The sequence below is a fragment of the Leguminivora glycinivorella genome, chromosome 6 (genome assembly GCF_023078275.1).
Source record: "Leguminivora glycinivorella isolate SPB_JAAS2020 chromosome 6, LegGlyc_1.1, whole genome shotgun sequence".
Lineage (NCBI taxonomy): Eukaryota > Metazoa > Arthropoda > Insecta > Lepidoptera > Tortricidae > Leguminivora > Leguminivora glycinivorella.
The window spans coordinates 1,129,831-1,155,063 of NC_062976.1; the positions used below are offsets into that span (position 1 = coordinate 1,129,831).

The following is a 25,233-nucleotide window of genomic DNA, read 5'->3' on the forward strand; positions in this document are numbered from 1 at the left end:
AAGGCTTGTACCTTTCGAGAAACGGGCCACAGAGGCCTTGTATTACAAGTGTGTTTCCATGACAACCCAAACGATTTGACAGTTCGCACACTTGTAACACAAAAGGCTTGTACCTTTCGAGAAACGGGCCCCGGGTCGTCAATGTGTAAGAACAATGTGTTGTTAAACACAATTTGTTTTGCAAGACACATTACGACAAAACAAGCGCAATAACAGCAATAAAACTATAAACTAATACACATATCTCAACTCGAATTTAAATAAAAATGCTCTCTCACTGATGTTATTCTGAGTGTGCCAAAGGAACGCAAAGTAACTGCAATATGAAGCTTATATAAACCTAGCGTTTCTAGACTTGCAAAGCGAATGCAAAATTGGATCTTTATGAACACGAGGAAATTTGTATCGCGTCTTGTTTCGAGTTTGTTTCGTTAAAGCTAGGTTTCTTCAGAGGAACTTTGCGAGTTGAGACACAGGAGGGTAGGTACAGAAGTTTGACTTTTGCCTTTTCGCCACCACGGCGGCGCAATGAAGTTTTGAAAGGTCACCAAAAATTGATTACGGTTCGTTACAATGCCTTGAAATGACTTAAACTACCGTACGTCAAATTAATTTAAAACCAAAACTTCACTTTCTCAAGATGCCTAAAATGCAGTAGGATCTATGAAAACGTTATTTTTAAATTTTTCATAAATAGATAGGATTAATCAAATAAATGGATATTAAAGTTAATAATACAACACATTGCAAGGAATGAATCACACTGTAGTTAAAATTTTAGGTATTCTAAGAAAATGTAATTTTGAATTTGAATGAAAAAATGAAAAATGAAAAATATTTTATTTCCTTGAAAAAGGTTTACAATATTGCCATCAGTGGTTGGGACTTCCCTTTAGGTAAGTAAACCTGTATTGGGATGCCCCGCTCCTCCATAACTAACAGTCCTAATAATCTAATTTTTCAAAGAAATTTTACATAGGTATATCTATTTTTTATTATTATTAATAAGCTAATAAATAAGCTAATTAATTTACTTTATATAAACTAAATGCTTATAATACTTTTAATTATTATTTATTGTATTAACCAATATATTTTAGCTGCTATATTAATACTAGTACTAACACGTGTGTGTGTGTGTGTGTGTGTGTGTGTGTGTGTGTGTGTGTGTGTGTGTGTGTGTGTGTGTGTGTGTGTGTGTGTGTGTGTGTGTGTGTGTGTGTGTGTATGTGTATGTGTGTGTTTGTGAGTGTGTGTACAATCAATAATTTACGCGGTATAGAAGTGATTCGGTGTCATCATAGCTAAGTTGTTTCAGCCATTTATTAAGTTCTATCTTACACTTATATAGTAGTAATGGATGGATATTTATAATTTTATTTATATTGTTGTATATGTATGACGATTGCGCTTTATATTGCCTCTTGGCGAACATTGACATATAGCTTGTTAAGGGAGCAACATTATTTTTACGTCGACGGGTCTCATTTATAGGCTTATAATCAAGTGTTTTATGAAGCCTGAGTGTTGTACTCAAAATATACAGTTTCCTGATGGTTAATAAGTCACTTATTTCATACAGTTCTTTTGTAGGAAACCTGTATGGTTTTGAGTACATCACCTTAAGAAGGCAGCGTTGCCCTCTCTCCACTTCTAAGAATTTGGTCTTGGCGGCACCGCCCCAGGCAGTAATACAATAGCTCATGACTGGTTGTGCTAAGGTAATATAAAGTTGATTCAATAATTCTTTACTAGTAATATATCTAAAAATTTTGAAAATCCAATTTAGTTTCCTTATCCTAGCGTTTACATTTTCAAGTTGCATATGCCATGAGAGGCGTTGATCAAGTAGCACTCCAAGATATTTAGTTGATTTAACTTTTTCCAGTTCAGTACAATTACAAAGAGAAAGATCATCTGGACTACACATGTGTAGTTTAAGTTTTAAATTGTCATTAGGTTGTGAGCTATCATATTTACTAAAGCATATATAATTAGTTTTACTGGCATTTAGCGTTAGAAGATTATTTCTAAGCCATATAGCTACTCTGTTTAAGCCAGATTCTGCGCTTCTGAACACTGACTCCCAGGACTCACCGTCGAACACAATAGCTGTATCATCAGCATAGGATCCGATGTGCCCACGTTGCAGTTTAAGATTCGTCAAATCATTGATATAAATAAGGAACAACGTGGGCCCCAGTACACTTCCTTGAGGGACTCCGTAAGTTATATCCACTCTGTCACTTATATAGTCTCCAATTTTTACTCTTTGAGTACGTCCCTGTAAGTAGTCACTCAGTAATTGGAGAGGTAAACCCCTAATACCAATGCGTTCCAGTTTTTGTATAAGAGTGGAGAGAGAGACCGTATCAAACGCCTTTTTTAAATCTAAGAATAACGCTAGGCATTTCTTGCCTTTATCAACCTTATCAGTGACTAAAGATGTAAGTGATAATATGGCATCTTCTGTTGATCTGGACTGCCTAAAACCAAATTGGTTATCTGAGAGAATATTGAATTTATTTAAATACGACATAAGGCGGTTATTTATTGCTTTTTCCATAACTTTAGAGACGGCAGTCAAGACGGAGATAGGCCGATAATTGCTTACGTCATCTCTCTCTCCACTCTTATGTACCGGAGTCACAATAGATTGTTTTAATGGGGCAGGGAATACCCCTTTTGCAAAACAGAGGTTTACTAGGTGACTAATTACAGGGGCCACAATAATGCAGGCGTGCTTCAGAAATTTGGTTGGTATGGTATCCCACCCAGGTGCGCTATCAGATTTGAGGCCCATTATGATGCTGTGTATTTCCTGGGGATCAGTGTTCAGGAGAACAAATGATGTGGTGGTAAAATTAGGCAAGTTGTTTGCAACTTGATCATGTACATAGATATTATCTGAGTTAATTAAGACTTCTTCTGCTAGAGTTTTTCCAATGCCAGCAAAATAATTATTAACGTGGTTAACTGATGAAGTCGGTGATGTATTAATGTTTAGTAGTTCAGTATTTGTAGTCTTATCAGATTTGTAATTAGTTATTCTTTTTATAGTTTGCCAGAGTTTTTTTGAATTTTTAGATGCGTTAGCCAGCTGTTCTTTTTCATATTTTCGTCTTACTTTTTTTATTAAGTCATTGCAAAAATTACGGTAGCGTTTATAGGTTATTTTAAGTACGTCATTATGTGGTTCCCGTCGTGATTTGAGTTGTAGGCTGTTGCGATTTCTAATGCAACGCAACATGCCCAGGGTCATCCAGGGCTTTATAATTCGTTGGCTACTGGGTATGGGTCTAGTACTTTTACTCTCGTCAATAGATTGTTTTATCTTATTTATTAGTTGATTAGTGACAAGGTATGGATCATTGGATAAGAGAAGAATATCTATGTTTTTATCTTTAAGTTTTTTTAATGCATTATCATAATTAACGGTTATTGTTGTTCGAGGAGTTTGTTCGTGATATTTATTATAAGTTAACGTTAGGTGAAGAGTTAAGTGGTCTGTGACAGATGTGTTAAGAATAGTGGCATATGCGGTGATTTTTTGTAATTCTATTTTTAACATTAAATGGTCCAGACAGCTAGCTTGTCTAGTGGGTAGGGTGTGCCCAGGCAGAATTCCATGGGATGACAACATGTTTAGGTATTTAGATCTGTTAGCTATCTCATAACTTGATTCATGTTGTCTGGGAATGAGGTTAATATTTATGTCGCCTGTGATGATAATGTTTTTAAATGTGGTCAATTTCTCAAGGTGAGTATTCAATGAGTTGATAAAGTCTATTGCGTTACAATTTGAAGGACTGCGATATATACCTAATATAACAATATCTTTAAGTTTTACCTGAATGCAAGTAGCCTGTTCCATTTTTATTTCTATTGTTTGAGCATTAAGTTGAGTTTTCACATAAGCCACTACTCCATCACATTGGTTAGAATTATGAATTGTTGATATAGAAGAGTAGGACTCGATTTGGGGAGTTGGTTTAGATTTATTTAAGTGACACTCGGAGAGAATAATAATATCAATCGTATGATTAAGTTCAGATAAGTTTAACATGAGGTCATCAAGGTTACTATAAATACTCCTAATATTTTGTGAGCAAATTGTTAAGTTGGAAATTGTATTTGGTACGTGTGCATCTAAGTCCTGGATATCACATTGCATTGAAATCGCAACTTCCACTTCGTCAATTTCATTTAAAATATTTGTGTTACAAATCATTATTTAATAGAATTAGAGATATAGGTCACCATAATAAGTGTAACGAGTCGTACTACATGACTTTTATAGCTTGAATTAGTTGGTTGAGAGAACAGCATGGCTTTATAAAGGAGTATATATGTATATGTTATTTTTATGTGTGTATATATGTATATGTGTATATATGTATATGTCATTTTTAGGTACTTAAGATGTGTGTGAGTGTTTTGTATATAAGTGTTGGTGTGTGATATTATATGTGAGTCGGAACGGATAGTTATTAATGTATAGCAGTGAAAGATAACAATACTTAATCTACTTCTTATAACTATAACACAGCAAAAGAAAAACAGTATTTCTCCTGTAATTAAATAATCAAGTGGTAGTCATTTTTGTTTAGATAAATGGGTGATTTGAGCCTCACTTGTTACATGTACGATGTTCGAGTTGTCGTCCTTTTTAAGGTAAATGTTGCCATACGCCGTCCAGCAGTATTTGTACTGTTGTTGCCGCTTGAGCTCGCGGGCCAAGAAGTACAGCCGGGCCGCCTTAGGCGTCAGCTGCTCTGCCACGAACACTGGGGTCTCCTCCGAGTTGCGCAGGCCAAGGTGTTTGGCACGAAGTTTGTCTTTATTTTTGGCGTTGAATAATTTACAGGCTTTCAGGACATCGTTTTTCAAAATAGTAGACGAGGTTTCCACTATTATGGCGGTTGCTTGAGGGCCTCCTGGTTTCGCGCGCACCCTGAAGACATCTTTTATGTCTGATTTAGTTAAAGGGCAGTCTATTGTTTGAGATAAATGTATGACAATATTGGTGAGTTCATGTTTGGTCTCGTTGCCCAGTTTTGGTACGTTTTTTATCTCAAAGCTCGTCCGCCGGCTGTGCTTTAATACCTCCTCGACTTTATTCTCCAATAATGCTATTTGCTTTTTATCCTCAGCAGATTGTTTTTCGAGGCACTCAACCTTTTTTTTTGTGATTTCACTCTCCGCGGTTAAAAACTCAATTTTATTTTCGATATTTTTATTTGATTCTTTAATTTCCGAAAGTATTTGTGTATTTTTCTGTATTTCTAGAGTTTGTGGCTGTATTAAACCCGTCATTAGAGCCATCATCTCTTTTTTAAACTGCTCCAGGTCGCCTAAAAAGTCTTCATTATGTTTACGTTTAAAGCGCGTAGTGACATAGTTCAACGGATCATTGCTGTTGTCATGCATTCCTGGTCTCAAATCGGACTCCGATTGTGACTTGTTCAACGCTCCAGAGTCAGACATTGTACTAGGCGATAATAAGCTTGCAGAGGTTTCCGTCTGTTTCTCCATTACTATTGTACCGCGTTATCTTATGTGGTCGGAACTAGTCTTATCGCGCGCCGGTAAGAGTGGTCAGCCGGGCCAATAGGGATCGTGCGCGGGCGCTGATTGGACGGCGCTTACGCGCAGCCAAAGTAACAATACAAAACGTTGTAACTCACGGTCCGGGGTACCAGGCGCGCAGAGAACGCAGGCGGTGTATAGTTGACTTATCTTCTAAGCTCCTTTATATTTATGCACTCCTATTTTTTGTAGCGGATTTATAACTTCTTAATTTGATTTATTTATTTTAAATACCAAACGACACGGATTATATTAGATGCGTGCGCCAACGGGGGCGGTCCGAGGGGAAGAGTATCCTCAGGCCTTAAATTGGCACACAGTATAATTTTAGTTATTATCAGTTTTGCTAACGGTATTCATACAGGTTTCATGAAAAATCCTTTCGCAAGGTAAAATCTTTACGTATCACATTCCCGCAGAATATCAATGAAAAAGAAATACCTTCAACCTCAGCTCACCTCAGGAGCGGATGTCTGCCATCGGAATATAATCCAACTACATGATAATATTGGAAATGCCTACATAGCGATGAATTTTGCTGTGCAAAAGTGGCACAGAAAAGAAGCACTTATTCGGGTGAGTTATTTTAATCACTAGGTTTTGTCCGCGGCTTCACTCGCGATAGGTACATTCGATAATTGCAGAATGGTCCATACAAACTTCTACATCTCATTTAAGGGAAGTGGGGGTTAGACAGAGGCATAAAGTAGCCTTTGTCACTCGCCATCTCTTCAACTATTTCCTCTTAAAAAAACACGTCAATTTGCCGCTCCGTTTTGCCGAGAAAGACGGACAAACAAACATACGCACAGAGACACACTTTCCCATTATCAGCTTACCATGTCAGACCCTACGCTTTTGCATTTCTATACGAATAAATGACGTATCATGATTCAGAGAAGGAAAATTAGTACCATGATTTATTTAGGCTCGTTTGTTAATAGAATTCAGGGGCGAATAAAAAAGATGTAATTAATTAGGGACATGATTAGTCAAGAAGACCCGTGTCAGTGTTCTGGGTCGCAAAGACCCGGGGGCTGGGCATGGGACGCATTCGGAATTCTGATTTTTCTTTAAAAATCACGGAAAATTGCCTGGAGCCTGAATTTTAAGCAACCTAGCAGGCATTGTGTAAACACGGTATATTTAAAATTTCATCTACAAATTTAAATCAGTAATAGTCATACGATGGTCAAGTCAATTCATACGTAATACCTTATGGCACAAAGTCATTTAAGTAGGGACTGAATAAATTAATTAAACGACTTGGTATTACATGGATCTCACAACTTTTTACGCCAGAAGAACTGAGTTGCGAGATTTGTTTTTTTACAAGTTTTGTTTTTTATGGGATTTCAATACTTACGAAAAATGTTCATGTTCTCCAAAAAAAATCCTTTCAATAACACAGGAAACAAAAGTGAATTTTCTTGCGTTATGCCGGCATTCGCCATTGCTGTGCTCAAGAGCCTGAACCCCAGTCTTTGACAACTAATCACAAGATTTGGCTTAAGTACCTACTAGTTTTACGAAATGTGATTGCCATCTGACCTTCGAAGCAAAAGTGAATATATGTCAGGATGACAACTAATCCCAATTTTATATAAAAATGTCCAGAAATTGACCCTATTTTGATTGCTATAGGTACTAAAACCATTTGCGTTATCCGTTATACCATTTTGCCGTTGCTCATGGGAGCCTGGGGAAACCGTCTTTGACAACTAATCCCAAGATTTGAATATTAGATAAGATGGAGCGCATCGCCAACAAACTGTTTTACAGTTTGGCGAAACTTTAATGAGATGCCATCTGAACTTCCAACCCGAAGGGTAAACTAGACCTTATTGGAATTAGTCCGGTTCCCTCACGATGTTTTTCCTTCACCGAAAAGCGACTGGCAAATATCAAATGGCATTTCGCACATAAATTCCGAAAAACTCATTGGTGCGAGCCGGGGTTCGAACCCGCGACCTCCGGAACGAAAGTCACACGTACTTACCGCTAGGCTACCAGCGCTTGGTATATTTAGTATATATGGGCCATTTTTTTTTTCAAAGTTGTCCACCCCTCTTTTTTTGTAACATGGGTATTTTTTACGCGATTAATATTGAGAATCGCGAGCTCTTTCGATCTGATAGAAAAAAAATGTCCCAAGATTATCATACATTTTTTCGAAACTTCCAGTACAATTGCATACATAAATGTTTGAAAAAAAATTGGCCAAGAGCGTGTCGGGCCACGCTCAGTGTAGGGTTCCGTAATTTTTCGTATGAACATTTAGTGAAAAACTACTGAACCTATCAAGTTCAAAACAATTTTCCTAGAAAGTCTTTATAAAGTTCTACTTTTGTGATTTTTTTCATATTTTTTAAACATATGGCTTTTCAAAAGTTAGATCGGGGGGACGCTACAGGGTATTTTTTTTTCCTTTAGGAGCGATTATTTCCGAAGATATTAATATTATCAAAAAACGATCTAGTAAACCCTTATTCATTTTTAAATACCTATCCAACAATATATCACACGTTTTGAAAAAAAAAAAAATCAGCCCCCACTTTACATAAAGGGGGGTCCCTAATAAAACATATGCTATTTTTTCAGGTACTTTTTATTTTTGCACTTTGTTGGCGTGATTGATATACATACATATTGGTACCAAATTTCAGCTTTCAGTTTTACGGTTACTGAGATTATCCGCGGACGGACGGACGGACGGACGGACGGACGACGGACGGACGGACGGACGGACGACGGACTGACGGAGACAGACAACATGGCCAAGACTATAAGGGTTCGAACCTCCAGTTGGCTACGGAACCGCCATACTGAAAAAATGGTAACGGAATGGGAAAAAAACCTTGGGACACTTTTTTTCTCCTATTAGAATTGAAAGAGCTCGCGATTCTGAGTGGAAACCACATAAAAATTTCCAAATGCAAAAAAAGTGGGGTGGACAACTTTGAAAAAAAAATGGCCCATATTTCTATAAAGTATGAAATACACTGAATATATTCCCAGTCTAGACGGGATTTAGCGGACCACAAGCCATTTGTTCCATTTTGTTGGCAGTTTCGTTTACCTCTACGTCTCTTTGAGGACGTGACCGCACAGAGGTATAAGTCATGTCTTGGATACAGGACAAGTTCAAATGTTAAAATATAAAAGACTGATAAATTGTTATAGTTTGTCTTTTTATCATTGAAACTAAGCTTTGGGGCGTAACGGGTATTTTATTTTTATTTTAGAATAGAATAGAATATTTTTTATTTAACATCAGTTTGGACAAAAATAAGAGAGATATATTTTGGCATGCAATGTTTTTGCCTGACTATTAAGTAAAATAAAAATAACTGTTGAAGGATTGAGTTATCTATTTTGTTAGGTACTAAATTGTGAGAACTTTTTGACTTTTCCTTATTTAGGGCTCCTTGCACCAATAAAAATGGAGGGTTAACCCGAGGGTTAACCCGAGGGTTAACCCTCCATTTTATATGGAATTTGACAGATGACAGCCCACTAACCCTGAGTTAAGTGGTTGGTGCAAGTGGGCGTTACTAAAATGTATTTTGTTACGATTTAAATTAAGTTATAAATAGAAACAATTAATTTTAGTACGGATTAACTAATACTTATCACTGTTTTGCAACGATGATTAATGTAAACTAATACTAAGAGTTTTGAATGATTCACGGTTATTATCATTAGACTTATATTGACCGGGATATAGACCGTGATTACCGAGCTCCCGATATTTCGACGCAGTTTCATGCATCATGATCACGGAAAACTGACGAAGGCGGGTGGATGTTAAAGTTGTATAGACAGCGCGCGATCTACCCTCCTTCGCGCGCGTCGGCTGCGTTCACTTTCAGCGTTACCACTGGCCTTCGTCAGTTTTCCGTGATCATGATGCATGAAACTGCGTCGAAATATCGGGAACTCGACAAAAATCAAAAAGGTAATCACAGTCTATATCCCGGTCAATATAAGTCTAATGTAAACTAATACTGTTTAAACAAAACTTAACAAATAAAAAAACGAGTCACCGAATTTATCGCTGAACATTTTGAACTCAATAAAGGAACGCCATTCTACGTCACGACTAACAAAAAGTCAGTGTATTCCTTTTACTCTAACAAGCAAACGACAAAGCATAATAGTCGGGGAGCTAGCGATGCTAAATGTGTAGTTACTCGTGTGTCGCAGATATAAAGACTATTGGAATCGGTCGATTATAATATATGGTGGAGAAAAATGTTGTGGGTTAGGTAGGTGGAAGGTTACAAAAACATTCAGTATATTTTATAGATTGGTAATTTTGTTCCAAATAAATGATTTAATTATTTTTCCTGTAACGATAATCGTTGCACGCTCTTTCCATAATCTAGTGATGATAAGCTCGAATTTTTTTTAATAAAAGCCGTCAAATTGATAAAATTTGTACAGATATTTGTCACGCGGTTTAGTAAAACTTACGCTCTTGCTTGTTCCAGTCCATAGTTGAAATCGCTTTTGATATAAGGACTTGGCACAAGAGTCCAAGTTGTGCAAAACCTCGGTTTTAATATGGCAAGTAAAGTCAACCAATTTGAATTCTAGGCCACTGTAGAACTTTTGCACAGTAAACGTCAACGTGACTTCTATGGCAAAAGGAACACTGTGTAAATGAGACAAGATTATAGTGGCCTAGTATTTAAATTGGTTGACCGTACAACAGTAATTTGAATGTGAAAGTGCTTAAAATTTTTGAACTGTCCACGAACCAAGGGCTTGAACATTGCAGAAAGCTAAAAGTAAAATTCCAGGGAGTAACAAAATGAGTATCAAAATATTATATCCTCGAGGTCCCGATTTAAAATTTCGCGAATTTTTTACACATGCTTAAAGGCAGTCTCCTCGGATAACACAGGGAAAATACCGTCTTTGAAACATCGAAGGTTAGCTTTAAAACTTAATTATGGGTACACTATTAAGCCCAGTTGCAATACTTGCAATTTTAATTAATGCTCTTGAGTAACAACATAAAATGTCCTCTTAGGCTCCCCGACTACAGTGTACTCGTTTCAGAGAGCCCTAAAGAAATGTTTAATTACGGTAACTCTCAGAACTGAGGCTGGAGAGCCCTCCGACTCACTGGAACAAAGGCTTTTGTTGGGAGGGCAACTTTTATCGCGCACCCTTTAATGTCAGAAGTGAGCCCTTTAAAAAGATAACCGGCCCATATACATTTACGATCTTTGTTGGGTGACGGAATGGAAATTTGAAAAGGCGTAACGTTTTTTGATTTTTCGGGAATCTGTTTGGTTTGATCTAATTTATTTAAACGGTGGGTGTTATTTAAATGTGTATGTTTTTGTCCTCAACATTACAACCTCTTTCTAACTGTAAAAGTCTTGGCAAAGAATACCTTTTTGTACCCTTTGGCGTAAAATCTAGTCCATGGGGTCCAAGCGCGAAAAGTTGTTCACAGAAATTGCGAAGCGTCTGGTTGATGTAACTGGTGACCGAAGAAGTTGGCGACTTTCTTGCCGTATCAGCATTGCGATACAGCGAGGAAATGTCAGGGGTATCCTTGGTACAATGCCTCGAGGCTATTTTAGGGTTAGCTAGCTTTTAAGCTTTAGTCTTAGTTTCTTATATAATTATGTAAATATGTTCATGTAAATAAAAGTTTATAATACTGTAAAAGCGTCATGTTGTAAATCTGTAATAGTTAGACATAAGTTCAAGTTCAAAGTGTTTATTTGTAAAACATAGGTACATTATACAGTGGTGGATAAAATTATAAATATGGTATCACTATGCTTTGCCTTTCAACATGTCCTTAAAATAATTCTTACAATAACTTGACTAAGTATAAAATTAATCATAAAATATGTACAGTCTTAAATATTCATAAAATCATTCAGAAACAGAAAATGTATTATAAAACAGAAAATTATATTATAATTAATAGTTCTGCCTACCCCTTTATGGGAAAGTATATTACTTTATAGACCCCTTCTATATTCCTTCTACATTAAACCTTCAATGAATTATGCTGTCCATTATCTTGATTTTTAAAATTCTAATGTACTACTTGAGACTCTTCGTTAATACGTCATAGCATAAAATTAAAATTAAGTAATTTTATAACGACGATAACCTACTTATTATTAATATTGTCTTCGGATTCTGGACCATCTGAATTCTACGCAATTAGTAATTCACCTCATTCGCTATTGTGGACAGTCATTACTTGTGAACAGTGGCGATTCTTCCTGTTCGCAATTCTACACATTTTTAATTGTACACAATAGTTTTTGACCTCATGCGCTAATGTGTACAGTCATTATTTGTGTACAGTAGCGATTCTTCCTGTTCGCAATTCTGCACAATCTAAGTTTCACACAATAGGTATTTCGCCTTATTCGCTTCTGTACACAGCCATTATTTGTGTACAGAATAGTTTCTTCCTATTCGTAATTCTACGTAATCCGAATTCGACGCACTAGGTATTTCACCTCATTCGTTATTGTGCACAGTCATCATTTGTATACAGTATAGTTTCTTTCTATTCGCAATTCTACGCAATCTGAATTCGACCCATTAGTATTTCACAATCTCAGCTTCCTCAATCCCCGCAAACACGCACACATAGAAACGCAGTAATCTCCTAACATGGGTTATACGTCGCTGAGGTGTTTCGTTGTGTCTGATCTATTATCAGCAGTTCTACTTCATCAAATGTCACAGTGTGAACTATTATACAATGACAAATACGAACGTTTCCATAAAAATACGAAGGAAAAGCTTTTCGCACTACATCTGTCATTATTTAGTAAACATTGACCTACAGTCAGCAAACGTTCGATTTTATCATTTTTTTTACAAGATATTGATATGGTGACTGGTTAGATTATTTTTATTTTGAAATTGGGTGTCAAAATTGAAAACAGTGCTTGTGATAACGCCATCTGTAGCATGACACCTAAATATTATTTTTTCTGAGTGGGTCTAACGGTAGTTAATATTAATAATGATATATGGAGCTTTGCCTATGCTAGTGCGCCGTGGAAGGCACTTTCTGCGTTTCTATTTGTGCGTGTTTGCGGAGACTGAGGAAGCTGAGATTGTGTAGAATTGCGAACGGGAAGAATCGCAAATTTACACAAGTAATTACTGTGCATAAAATCGAATGAGATGAAATACTAATAGGTCGAATTCAGATTGCGTAGAAATGCGAATAAGAAGAAACTATACTGTACACAAATAATGACCGTGCACAATAGCGCATGAGGCGAAATACCTATTGTGTAGAATTCGAATTGCGTACAATTGCGAATAGGATGAAACTATACTGTATACAAATAATTACTGTGCACAATAACGAATGAGGTGAAATACTTAGTGCGTCGAATTCGGATTACGTAGAATTGCGAATAGGAAGAAACTATTCTGTACACAAATAATGGCTGTGTACAGAAGCGAATGAGGCGAAATACCTATTGTGTGGAATTTAGATTGTGCAGAATTGCGAACAGGAAGAATCGTCACTGTTCACAAGTAATGACTGTCCACAATAACGAATGAGGTGAAATACTAGTTGCGTAGAATTCAGATTGTCCAGAATTGCGAATAGGAAAAAGTGACATTGGCAAGAACGTCGCATAATCCCCGCGATAGTTACTCATGAAATTACTACTTATTATTATTATTGTCAATTATATTTTGACAATAATAACTAAAACTAATTTTATTTTTATACTGACATTATTATATTATTATATAATTGAAAATCTTATGATAACAACTAATTTATTGGTATCCTTTTGGTTTACGTTTTCCTTTAACCGGTTAAAAAATAAAAATTGATTTTTCTCAAAACTGGGAAAACCAATATTTCCCCGTGCTCTATACATTCTATATATTCCACCCCCAAATCTGGCAACTCTATAAATACGGAAACGACTGTGCGCGCAGCTTATCATAGCTACTAAAATTTTAATCCCCTCGAGTCGTGCGAAGCTGAATATATGGCAACAAGATTTGCGCGTTCAGCTGTTCTTGAAAGGCTGTATGATTATTAATATTTATCACTTCTGAATTACACTTTTAACTAACTAACTTTTAACTTTTACTAATAATATTTTAGATATAAGTTTAGACTTAGTTTCTTATATAATTATGTAAATAAGTTCATGTAATTAAATAAAAAATATATTATACTCGTAAATGTAACTGTGTGAGCTTGAACTGATGAAGAATAAATTTTGAAAATAGAATTGTATCAACCTAGAAGTTTGAATCTCAGAGAGTGGACTTAACATGTGCACCGCTGAGCTACGGTCGTCATTATGACCCACAGCCTACGCTGACGTAGCACTACGTCGTAGCAATAACATGGATTTCCCTTTATGTAGCGAAAATGAGTCGTAGAGGCAAAACGGCAGTGTGTCGTGAATGAATTAATTCATTATATGTATAAAGAAATGTATCTTGATGTATTGTACGTTTAGACAGTAAATACCAAAATAAAAACGTTATTTTATAGCACACATTGATTGCTAATAAAGTGAATTCGTTTCAGTTGCTTTTTACAAATGGTGTCAAATCTCCGACCTAAACAAGGCTTCCATTTTTCCCCTACCTCCTCACACGTATACTTATATTTCACACATTTGATTTTTTTATGCTTTTAATATACTTGACCAAAATTCAATTTCATTTGCTTCTTCTCAAAGATTAATGGAATCGGTAATAAAATGGATTAAGTACAATATTTTTATACATATAGGCCAGTTTTATATTACATATTGTGAGAACCTTATAAGAAGTTTATAAGTGAGAACCTGTAATTGGCTTTTTAATTTTATTTTGGATTGTATTGATAACTTCAGCTGTTGGTTTTCCATGTATGTAATAAAAAAAAATTACTTTTTCTTCGATTTAAATTGTAACACTGAATTTAAAAGGTGTTTTAGAAATATTCCAGCCGAAAACTGAAACATGTTTATAAAGTAAAGTATGTAACAAATTCAAAGTTTATCACGGTTTATACTTGTCAGGTTTAAAAATATATTGAAAACTTAAACTAACACGATCTTCACTCATATTATTAAATTAAAACGGGACTAAATCGCGTAAAACTTACGTTTATATTTAAACCTGACGTCCGTGGTCACTGGTAGACTGTACGTCCGTAGTCACGGGTAGACTGTACGTCCGTGGTCACGGGTAGACAGTCTACCCGTGACCACGGACGGAATGTCATGTCCGAAACGTCGGGTTAAATATAAACGTAAGTTTTACGCGATTAACTCCCGTTTTAATTTAATAATATATTGAAGACGTCAGCAAAGAATTTCACAGTATCATCAAATACATCATGCAGCAGATCTCCATGTACTAATGACCCAGCTTTACTCCAGGAGGAGGGTAGATGAACACCCTCTCATATCGACGAAACTGGTAAAGATCTCAGGCACAGTATAAAAAAGAGTACTAATCGTACAGTATGGCCACTCCCGCTCCCCGCTGAAAGTGCCACCCACCCCCTCTCGGTTACCTCACAGTTACCGCCTGTCAAAAACGCGAACAATCGACCTGTCATATTTCACTCATATAAGCATAGTACGCGTTCATCTACACGAGCTTAGACTGTGTGCTAGGAACGCGCCTCTTTCATGTATTTGATCGCCAGTGTCCGAGGTGTGCTCAGGCATCGTTATCATGATACCATGATGTTACTGATATCTTATTTTTAACCGACTTCAATTATCATGGCACCTCGGGTTTCATTTTATTAATAAAGGTATAAAAAACGCCGACATATTTTACAAAATAAGCTGAGAAATTTCTCTCAAGAATTCATCTTCAAGAATAAGAAAAGACCTCGAGAAGTGTGTCAAAATGATTTCTTTACATAGAAACGTTCCGTGAAGGTATAATAAGGAAATTCATATGCGGGGGTAGAAAGGAGTCTCTCGAGCAAAATGAAACGCACTGCAGTCGTGTTCATATGAATGTTCGCGTTCAGGCGATGTGTGGAATAACTGAGGCCCAGTTCAGACAGGTGAAATGTAAGTTTTTTATTAGAATAGATAGATAGATAGATAGAATACTCTTTATTGGCACACCTCAGCAAGAGATACAGAAAAAAGATACAGCGAAGACAAAACAAATGATTATAAATAGAGGCAGACAACAGGCGGTCTTATCGCTAAAGAGCGATCTCTACCAGACAACCTTTGGGTAGCGGATATAAAAAAACATAATCAGAAAGAGTAGGTGCTTCGAAATGAAAAATCATACTTATTCTAATTTCCAACACACAAATTGAATAAACATACACATATAAGAGAATATAAATATCATCGAAATCCGTAATTACCACATTCCATACCATCATTTGTCATACAAATTAGCGTCCAGAAAAGTGCATTTCCATAATGTGCTTTGGCAGAATCGAAAACTACTATAATAGGTACTAGAAGGACTATAGAATGAAACTGCTATCAGAAAGTAGGTTAGGTTAGGTTAGAACTGTGACCCCCTGGAAAATGAAACTGCTATCAGAAAGTAGGTTAGGTTAGGTTAGAACTGTGAACTTCTGGAAAAGGAAACTGCTTGAAAAGTAGGTTAGGTTAGGTTAGAACTGTGACCCCCCGGAAAATGAAAATACTATCAGACAGTAGGTTAGGTTAGGTTAGAACTGCGACCCCCTGGAAAATGAAACTGCTATCAGAAAGTAGGTTAGGTTAGGTTAGAACTGTGACCCCTGGAGAATGAAACTGCTGGAAAAGTAGGTTAGGTTAGGTTAGAACTGTGACCCCTGGAAAATTAAACTGCTATCAGAAAGTAGGTTAGGTTAGGTAATAATATGGGCAACAATTAATATGGCAATGATTGCTTATGGCGTTTGAATATTCTATGAAACCATATTATTGCACTTAATAATATGGCTAACAAATAGTATGGCATTGTATGATTATGGAAGGTAATATTCGGATAAACAACGAGTATGTCATATGATTTTTATGGTAAACAAATCATTCGGGCAAATGAAATTCAGGCAAGTTAGATTCGGGCAAATGAATATTATGTTAAATGACTGTCGGGCAAACAATAGACAACCTATAAATAGACTTACATAAACATACTTAAATAGTAATATACAGCAAGACAGATATATAGTAACAAACCAACAATATACAGCAATCATACCAACCACAGAGTAAAAATAGCAATACGATCACTAAGGGAGAGATAAATAATGTTCTTTAGGGTCCCCCCACATCTAGCGTCTCGCGAACGTCGTCGCCTCTCCAACGCCCGCGCGGCGTCGACGCCGCGCTTCCGCAGCGCCGACGCGACGTTGCGGCGCCTCTCGAACGTCGACGTCGCAGTGACGTCCGCGCGGCGACGACGCCGCGTTAGCGCCGCGCCTACTCGACGTCAGTGGCAATAAACCAAAAGTAGCTTATACGTTAGTTCGTATGCCTTAACCAATTTTTTGAAAAGTTATTTCTATAATGTAGGTGCATCAACTTGTTTACAGAGGGTCTGTGGCCTGTGTTGTATCAACTACGTTTGACGTATTGCTTCCCTGTCACACTTACGATTCCCAAGTGCGACAAATGTGTCAAAAGGTTCACGGCAGGCCCTCCTTAATGAATGCTCTTGACACGTATCTTTATCTAGGTAATCATCGGAAAAACTGTCATTTCATAGAAATATTGTAAAAACACTAAACAGAGAATGTGTCGAAGAAACGAGAGCAAAAAGCAATATTTACGCGTCTAGCGACCGTCATGATGCAAAAATTGAAGGTTTTGATTAGTAGTTACCGTTTATTTGCCATAATTTGTTAGTTACTAAAAATACCGCGATTCCGATTACAAAATTAAATATCGGTTTTGAAATCTACACCAAAAATCCCGAAATACTGGGATCCCGGTATTGGAAGCAGTAGCTGGACGTTGGTATCGCGGAGGCGCAGCGCGGCCGCGGCGTTGGCGCGGCGTCGACGCCGCGCGGACGCCACTGCGACGTCGACGTTCGAGAGGCGCCGCAACGTCGCGTCGGCGCTGCGGGAGCGCGGCGTCGACGCCGCGCGGGCGTTGGAGAGGCGACGACGTTCGCGAGACGCTAGATGTGGGGGGACCCTTAAGCATTTTTTTAAAAACAGAAATAGATTGAGCCCGTCTAATGCCCGGAGGTAGAGAGTTCCAGAGTCGAACAGCTTAATAGCAGCAGCAGAATATCAATATTCATTTTTTAAAATAACAAAGATTTTTTGTAGGTATTATTATTATATTATTTGTAACCAGGGACTTTCAGTCATGTCAAATTAATATTGTGTGAAAATTTGTATTTTTATGAAAATAGTGTCATTTAGGACAAAATAGTATGTAGCTAAATATGACTGCAGTTCCGGGATTTATATTTAAAACTGTAAAAAATACTGCTTGGGATGATACCTAAGAAACTCTTGGGTGGAAGAGTATAACCCAGGGCAATAGATTTTCTACGTTTAAACGTATCAAAATCAGTCATCTAGAGCAAACTACAAGCATGTGCATTTTCACCTTATCCGATCCCATATCGGATGTCGGACCGATATCCCATATTACAGGCGCCATCTTAGATTATTTCCATCGAAATCCTTCCGTCATCCGACATAGGATCGGATAACGTGAAAACGGACTGACTCGAGCGCGACAGCGCAAGATCTGCTAAATTGACAGGAAGTATAAGAGTCTAGAGATGGGCCGAATATGGAACGAACTTCGGGCGAATACTAAGAATATTCGGCTAATCCGAACGTAACTGGTGAATTTCCAATATGGCTTGTTGCCGTTTAAGAAGTTCACTCTTACGGTAGATGTCGCTACGGGTCCCATTGACCTTAGTACCGAACCTTGGTTGAACATTCAGTTGAGCAAGTCTCACCCAGGCAGACATTTTGGCGAATAGTTCGATCCAGAGGCCGTGAGTTAGTCTCACCCAAGGCAGACATTTTCCACTTTTAAATTTATTCTAAGCCTAACGGCATCGATTGCAGACGTTTCTGCTAATCAGAAGTTAAAATTCGGGCGAATATTCGGTTACGCCATATGTTCAAAGGGGATGTTCATTAAAACTATTAAATGATTGATAATGGTTACATATGTTTACTACAACTAAGTATGTTTTTATGATTTAGTGGATAAACTAAAACTTAGTTAAAACAACTCTGAACTCTTCCCAACTCTTAAACTACGGTTTTTTAACTATTTACAAAACAATTGTATTTATATTTTGACGCATAGATTAGTCTGTTTTTAGCAGTTCCTTATAAAGCTACTAATATAGGAGTTTATTATCCAATGGAATCCGTAACATCTTCATTATTTACTTTGTTTATTCGGTAAATATTCGGCAATGCAACCGAATTATTCGGCCGAATACGACAATTAAAAACTTGCCGAATACCGAATATTTACCGAATATTCAGCCATCTCTATATAAGACTAAACTTTAACCATGATTTTTCTAGGTGACACAAGATATACTAAACTCACATTGGTGTTTAAGTTCACACACCTGAATATGCCCACCTATGCCGCACATAGCTACGCAATTTGGAAACGTAATCTGATTTCCGAATGCGTCACATTTCCTCCTGCCATTCGATTTGTATGGATGAGACATAATTCATTATGTCGTACTTTAAATAGAATGTTATGTAAAGTACATACATTATCAATAATAGGGATGACGACTACATAAAAATATGGCATTCTGTTTAGTCCGTCAGTTAGATCTTCCAAAAATACTGAACACATGTTTTTCGCTTTTCCCAATTAATACAAAGATATAGAGCATCAAAGTTCCGGAGTGCGGGCTTGTGACGTCACTTCTAAGTTAAAATTGTACCTAGGCGTGACGTCACGCGAAACTTCAACGCACTGTACCGTCGTTATTTTTCGTTTAAGAGAAAAAAGAAAAAATACGTGTCTAAAATTCTTTGATAATCTTAGTCACGGACTAATTAGATTTTTTTTAGTCGTTTCGCCTATTCTAGGAGCTATCTAGTTAAATATATATGTTGTACTGAAGTCTCGTTAAAGATAAAACGAATTTGAAACAAGGGCTTAAGACGATACACGAGGGGTCAATTCTCCATACAAACGCTCTCGACTATTTCCTCCCTGGTTTCTGAAGATATAGCAATGATTTTTTCAACACAGATAATAATTAATATTCAACACAGATATAATACGTTTTGATTTTTTTGATATGTTTATTTTGAAAGACGCTAGAGCTTACGAAAATTTTCCAAAAACGGCTTCTTTCATTATGGCGCAAAAAAGGTCTGGTATACAAAATTGGTAACAATTAGCCAAAAAAACTAAACGGTCCGACACATAATTATTATTTCATTGTTATTCAGATTCTCAAATTTCGTTCCGATTGATTATGTTTTGAAGGAGGAAACAGTCGAGAGCGGAACCTCGATTTTAAAGATTTTTTCGCAATATCTTTTAACTGAATTGTTCTTAATGTACAATTTTTTTTCGATAAATCTAGTTAATAACACTAGTATATTTAACTAAAATTTCCAAATTAAATGGAATCAATTTTAGCATTTTCGCTCCTGTATCGTCTTAAATATTCTAATTTACGAGTCCTTTGTTACTTAATTTCTTATGCGCAATGCCAAGGAGTGTAATTTCTTGGCAACGTCTATATTTCCCAGCTCACATAATCCAGCAACCCTAAAATCAAGGGTGAACAGGCACATTCTGGGCGAGCTCCAACGTAGGCCTCGACTTTGCTTCGTAGTCTGTGTCCATTGTGTCAATTTCAGTAAATCCATTTAAGGTACAGCGGGGAAAATCTCGATTGGGGGGCAATTGTAACTAATCCATTTCTTCCATTATTACACTATGAATGAGTGTATCCACTGAACATGCCTACCATATATAACCGGTGGACACTCTATTTAATAATGCAAACACTGTAAAACATGGAAAAAATAGACCAGTTATATTTGCCCTCCCCAGTCGGCATCGGGATCTACTATGAACGTGAACGTAGAAATCCATATTTCTGTTATGGTAGAGAGTTGAGTCAAAAAGTTAGATTTTGAATCCTTCTTTGAATAAGTTTTGGAATATTAACCACAAAATTAAAATTTTGAAGAAACCCCGACCACGACATAGTAAACCGATTTTCATGAAACATAGCTAAGAACACTCCCGACTAACTCAGCTTTCAGACAAAAAAAAACTAAATCTAAATCGGTTCATCCGTTCGGGAGCTACGATGCGAAAGACAGACACACACACAGACAGATAGACAGACACGTCAGACTTATAACACCCCGTCTCCGTAAAAATAGTTCATTACGATAGAAGTGCGAAAAAAAGGAAGTTCGAAACGAGTGGTCTTAAATCGACACCAGTTACGAATTTCCTTTTTTTTTTTTTTTTTTTTTTTATTATAAACTGGCCAGTGATTGACCTTAGTCGCACCTGATGGAAAGTGACGACAAGGCCGAGGTTGTAGCTCACTGGTTCAGTAACAGCCTATTCACTCTTGACTTGAATTCACCCAGATTGTATTCGCCCGGGAATACAGATGAGGGGAGCATGTTCCATTCCTTAGCAGTTCGCATTAGGAAAGAAGAGGCAAACCTCTTCGTGCGAATGAAAGGCAGGTCGACAACGTAAGGGTGAAACCGCTCCCCGCGCCTGGTTGTCCGGTGATGGAACGGGGAAGGAGGAACCAGGTCATGCAGTTCCTGTGCACACTCTCCAGAATGTATCCGGTAGAGTATGTCCGGTAGGTTCCTTTTCGCAAGTATATCGTATGACGTTTTTCAGTACAGATAGCCCTCCGAAGTTTCGAGCAGACATATAATAATGAACCACTTCTCGCACTAGTGCGTAAAAAACACCATATATGTACTGAAAACTGTTTTAACCCCCGACGCAAAAACGACCCCCGTCGTTTGACATAATGACGTTTGTCATAAGTTTGACGTGTCTGTCTGTCTGTGTCTGTCTGTGGCATTGTAGCTCTCGAACGGTGAACCGATTTAAATTTATTTTATATTGTCTGAAAGCTGAGTTAGTCGGGAGTGTTCTTAGGCATGTTTCATGAAAATCGGTCCACTATGACGCGGTCGGGGGTTTTTCAAAATTTTAATTTTGTGGTTATTCAGAAATTCGTAACTCGTGTCCATTTAAAATTATTTAATTTATCACCATCAGACATTAGCTAGCTTTTAAGTTTAGTCTTAGTTTCTTATATAATTATGTAAATATGTTCATGTAAATAAAGAGAATTTATTTATCACCACTCATTTCGAACTTCCTTTTTTCGCACTTGTATCGTAATGTACTATTTCTCAAACATGCAATGAAATATTGTCTTTACGTTCCTTAAAATGGGCTGGGAAGTATCGCTTTTTGAGCGCAACAACTCGAGAGGACTGTAAAGGGATTTCATATAATTTTTTAGGCCTAGGCCTGCAAAGTAACTTTTTTTTATAAAATATTGTCCTTTAGAGTATTTTTTTTTATTTCATTGTATGTTTGAGAAAAGCACTATACATGCCTCGGCGTGAAAACGGATTCCCGGCCTCGTAACTTGGCCGGAAATCCTCATTTTCCCGGCCTCTGATGTAATGTACTAATTTAATCCTTTTGTAGGTTAAGACGGCTTTAAATTTTCATGAGATTTTTAACCATAATTACGGTTTTAATGATTTACCTTTTCCTAATGAACGCGTACTCATACTTATAAGATTTTCCGCTGAACAATTTAATTGGTAAATTGAGACGTTAACTTGGGTTGCCTGAACAAACTTATTAAAAGCTACAGAAAACTACGCTTTTATGCTTATAGGTACTATTAGAGTCGACTTCAGATATTTTTATTATTGTGTAGATTCTACTAAACTTAACTGTACATAATGAACCTGATGAAGAAACCACAGAAAGAAGAATCCCTCAGACAAATTCGACTCCCTACTGAGTTCAGATAGTTTTGAGTTCTCTAACCCAAAAAATCCTTAAAAAACTTTAATAATTACCTCGCGCAGTGCCGGCTTCCTCCCTATTTTACACATCCACACACATAACACAACACTTCACTGCACCACCACCGTCCACTATATCGGACCACTCGGAAAACAAGAACACGCGATACGTGCACCTCGCTCGAAGCTCGACGCGGTACTGACGAGTTGCCTGGGCTCAGCTAATTTTTTTTTCATCCCGAAGGCACGGAAACTCGTTAGACTGCCAAAGTTTTTTTTTTCAATTATTTCATTCTAAGTTTAGTGTCAAGTAATGATTAAGCGATGACGGCGCCTAGAAGATTAATTAGTGCTGTTATCGCGTTTCGCAGTTGTGTTGCTCATTGAAGTAAAGATTAACTAATGAAGAATGATTATACGTCAATTTTAGACAAGAATGTGATGAGAGTTGGGGGAACGTTTATGACAGTTATTGGAGCGTGGAACTTAGTAATATGATTAAATGTGATATTTTGGGAGGATAATGTGTGAGTATTTTCGGTGAGATATTAAATTTAAATTCTCGCATGTGGTAAGTTATGCTGGCATGAAATCACGTAGTTTTGTTACATGGTATGATCACGTTCCAGAGAGCCTGCGAGTATAGATTTTTTATATTTGGCACATAGCGTGTAGACTTAAACTTTAAACGTGACAGATTTAAACTTAAAATGTTAGTAATATGTAGGTAAAATAGGTACAGTCAACTAATTGGAACCCTAGGCTACTCTCCAACCATGTCAAAATGACAAGCAGTTAGAGATTTCTTACAATCTGATTTATAGCGTTACTATGACATAGTTCTACAGTGGCCACTTGGCCACTAGGGTTCCAATTGGTTGACTGTACGCAATCATGACAGTTACATTTTCACAAAATACCATACCTACTTACTGAAATAAATACTGTTTTCATTTAATGTAAAATTTATTTTAAAATGCTTATGTTAACTGGCAGTAACATTTTATTTCTAAACTTCTTATTCTCAACACGATGTTCTGAATTTTCATGTATATTTTTTAGCCCTTTATTTCGTTACCATCACAGAAAAGCTGCAGCCTGCAACAGAACAAAAATAATATTCTCTGAACACTTTTTTCCCTATAAATGGCAAAAAATCTCGTTGTAGGTACGATTATTTTATTAAAAGTTTCAATGGTGAGTTTAACATACCTGCCTATATTTATAATAAAATTGGCCCTTATTATAAGGCATTAGGGTAATTCCGGAAGTCGTCTTATCACGAAAGTTGCAAAAAATCACCATTATTTCCATCATAACAAGATTCCCCTTTCGGAATTACCAGAGCATTTCTGTCATTCAGAATTACCATGCTCCTTAGTATATATCTAAATAATATTAGTAAAGTTCTATAAACAGAAATAAACACTACCTATACGAGATAGAAAAAGCAACCAAGTCCACCGGTAACCCAACCGGGAATCGAACCCGGGTCTTCAGCTTACGCGGCTAACTTCTTACGAGGTCCTCACCACTCGCCCGCGGTCACTTATAGTCGCTTTTTTTCTCAGTGTATGTGTCGCAGGGATTTAGTCAAAGACGTTATATTATAATTTCACTAGTGAAATTATAATTACACTGATTATTGTCAATCGTTTGCATTTCTCACAATTTAACGGGCTAGTTTCAGTGACATTATGATTTCACTAGACCGATACAGTGAAATTGTAAGACGGTGATAAATTGACAATAGCACTGGTTTGAGAAAGCCGTGAACCTAGGTTTATTATAATATCACTTATGCGGTCCAGTGACATTACAATATCACTGAAATAAGCCCGTGAAATTATGCGAATCTTTCGTTATTGACAATAATCAGTGTAATTAAAATTTCACTAGTGAAATTATAATATAACGTCTTTGACTAAATCCCTGCGACATATGTATGATATTTTTTAATTTTATTTTATACTGTAAAAATTTTGCGTATCTTTTATAACAAAATTGCCCAGGAATCTAAATAAGATTAGTTAGTACCTTTCCAACTCTCGAAATAGACGTGAAATGTTTAAGGAACTTCTTTAAGATATTCATAATTGCCAAGAGTTGAATATTTAAGACCCCTAAGACGATGATCTCATTATCCTGGAATTCCTGGATACACTTGAGGGTCTTACTTTTGCTTTAAGTACTATTTTTTGCTTACTTTTGTACTTATTTAGAATTGAGTGCTTATTTCTTGCTAATCTTCGTCTTGTACTTAAAATGCTGTTAAAACAAAAGGACTGTGTAACACTGATAATATTTAACTTTAAATCGGGTCACTCGACTATTAACACGTGATTTATACAGATGTAGTTGTCATGCTAGTCCAGACAGCGTCAGTACGTCTTGTACTGAGACTGACTGAAATATGAGACTTTCATACGTTTCCGTAAAAAATATCCCAAAAAGGGGTAGGCAGGGCACATGGACTACTAAGTTAAGTGCCACTCTTGGAAAAAAGGTGGTTGAAAAAATCCAAATTGTGACATTGCAGTGACAGGTTGCCAGCTTCTCGCCTACGCCACAATTTAACCCATATTCCACAGTCGACTTCTATGACACCCACGAGAAGAAGAGGGATGGTGAAA

General features: G+C 36.9%; 1 protein-coding gene across 1 annotated transcript in view; it reads right to left on the reverse strand.

The window, feature by feature from the left end:
- LOC125226802 (neuroligin-1-like) overlaps positions 1-22,773 on the reverse strand; it is a 434,243-nt gene extending 411,470 nt beyond the window's left edge. Inside the window, 1 exon segment of the mRNA XM_048130906.1 lies at positions 22,655-22,773. The gene's annotated coding sequence lies outside the window, so the exon portion shown is untranslated.
- Between the last annotated feature and the right edge of the window lie 2,460 nt (positions 22,774-25,233).